The sequence below is a fragment of the Mandrillus leucophaeus genome, unplaced genomic scaffold, assembly GCF_000951045.1.
Source record: "Mandrillus leucophaeus isolate KB7577 unplaced genomic scaffold, Mleu.le_1.0 Scaffold13, whole genome shotgun sequence".
Taxonomy (NCBI): Eukaryota; Metazoa; Chordata; class Mammalia; order Primates; family Cercopithecidae; genus Mandrillus; species Mandrillus leucophaeus.
In genome coordinates this window covers 8,181,588-8,183,616 of record NW_012101254.1, presented here as the reverse complement: position 1 = coordinate 8,183,616, position 2,029 = coordinate 8,181,588, and the positions used below count along the sequence as shown (strand labels likewise).

The following is a 2,029-nucleotide window of genomic DNA, read 5'->3' as shown; positions in this document are numbered from 1 at the left end:
TCCCTTCTCCTTCTCTCCTACTGTTCTCCCTTTCTCCTCCTCCTCCTCATTTTCCTTCTTCTTCCCCTTTCCCTTCTCCTTCTCTCCTACTGTTCCCCCTTTCTCCTCCTCTTTCTCCTCCTTCTCCTCTTTCTTTTTCTTCTCCTTCTTCTTCCTTCTCTTCCCCTTCTTCTTCTCTCTTCCTCCCCCTCCTTCGCTGGGCATCCAGAAAGCTCAGAATCATGCATAATACTTGCTCACAGTTATTGTACTAACCTTTATGATGAACATGTTTTTTTCTTCTTTCCTTGGTACATATTTTCTAGTTCTAATTAATAATTTTGCTTCCATTGGTTAGACCATCTTCAGGCTTTGTAAAAGATGCAGTAGAGAGTGGGGATTGTAAAGGAGAAAGAAGAGAGGGTTGGGATGCAGAGGAGGAGAAGGAAGATGTGGCAGGCAGCCTCCAGAGTGGTCCCCTGATGACCCTCTACCTTCCAGTATTTACACCTTCCGGTCCCTCCCTTTGAGTGTGGATTGGACTTACAGGCATACCTCTAACAAGAAGGATGTGGCAGAAGTGATGGGATGTCACTTCCAAGATTAGGTCACCAAAAGGTGGTGGCTTCCCTAAGGGACATGGGATACTTTCTTTCACTCTTGCTTGCCCTCTCTTAAGGAAACCACTGGCCATGTTTCATGCTGCCCTACGGAGAGGCTCATATGTCAAGGAACTGATGTCTCTGGCTAACATCTGACAAGAACCTGAAGCCTGTGACAGCCATGAGAGTGAACTTGCAGGCCGATTGCTCCCCAGGTGAGCCTGGCAATGACCACGGGCCTGGCTGATGCCTTGAGAGAGACCTGGAGCTGAAGGACCCAGCTGAATTGCTCCCAGATTCCTGACCCACAGAAATGGTGGGGATAATAATATGCATTGTTTTAAGCCACTAAGTTTTGGGTAATTTGTTATGCAGCAATAGATAGCTACTAATAGAGGAGAGAAAGGAGGAGGAAAGGTTATGAAGGGGAGAGGATAGGATAAGAGAGGGAGGGTTAAGCCAGGGAGTCAGGATCAGCTTGGGCTCTCCTCCAAACACACAGGCCCGTGCACATGCACATACACACACACATGCACATACCCTCCTAACACACAGGCCCGCACACACACACACACACCCTCCAAACACACAGGCCCCCCTCACACCCTCCTAACACACAGGCCCGTGTACATGCACACATACACCCACCTTCCAAACACAGGCCCGAACACACACGCACACTCTGCAAACACACAGGCCCATACACACATACCCTCCAAAGACACACACACACACACCCTCCAAACACATGGACAAAACCTCCAAACATACACACACACACACACACACACACACACACACACACACACACACCCCCTGTGTGGCCTTCAGAGCCCCCTCAGAGAAGCCCTGCTTCTTATAATCGAACCCAGCTGCAGCACCCAGCCTCTCAGCTTCTGCGCCATTTGAATGTTCTCCTTGGAGCTCATGGTCACCGGGGGGACGGCGTTGAACAGCCTGGTCGGCTGGATGACAGCTGTGCCCACACCGCCCATGCTGGCATGGATAAGCATGGTCTCCCCCCTTGCACTCCTCCTGTAGCAACAACACCAGAGCATCCTGAGCCAGTGAGGGCGTGGGGATGGGAGGGCGCAGGGTTGGCTTTGGAAACATAAACTGTCTGTGCCCTGAGGGTGTGAGGAGAGACCAGGTTGAAGGTCATGGGGCCTGAGTCATGGGGGGCGCTGAGCGTGAGGAGCCATAGGAGGTTTTATGGTAGCAGGGGCCTTGGCCAGGACTGGGCTTGGGCAAGATTAATCCATCGAACGGGATGGGTTGAGTGTCACAACTGTCCTGAAGGCAGCTCCTGAGCCAGGGTTAGAAGTGTCCAGAGCTCCTGGGTTAGGGTTAGAACTGTCCAGAGCTCCTGAGCCAGGGTTAGAACTGTCCAGAGCTCCTGAGCCAGGGTTAGAACTGTCTAGAGCTCCTGAGCCAGGGTTAGAGCTGTC

General features: G+C 51.7%; 1 pseudogene; it reads right to left on the bottom strand.

Annotated features, from left to right (window-relative positions):
• Positions 1-2,029, bottom strand: part of LOC105534039 — a 6,962-nt pseudogene that overhangs the window by 1,793 nt on the left and 3,140 nt on the right.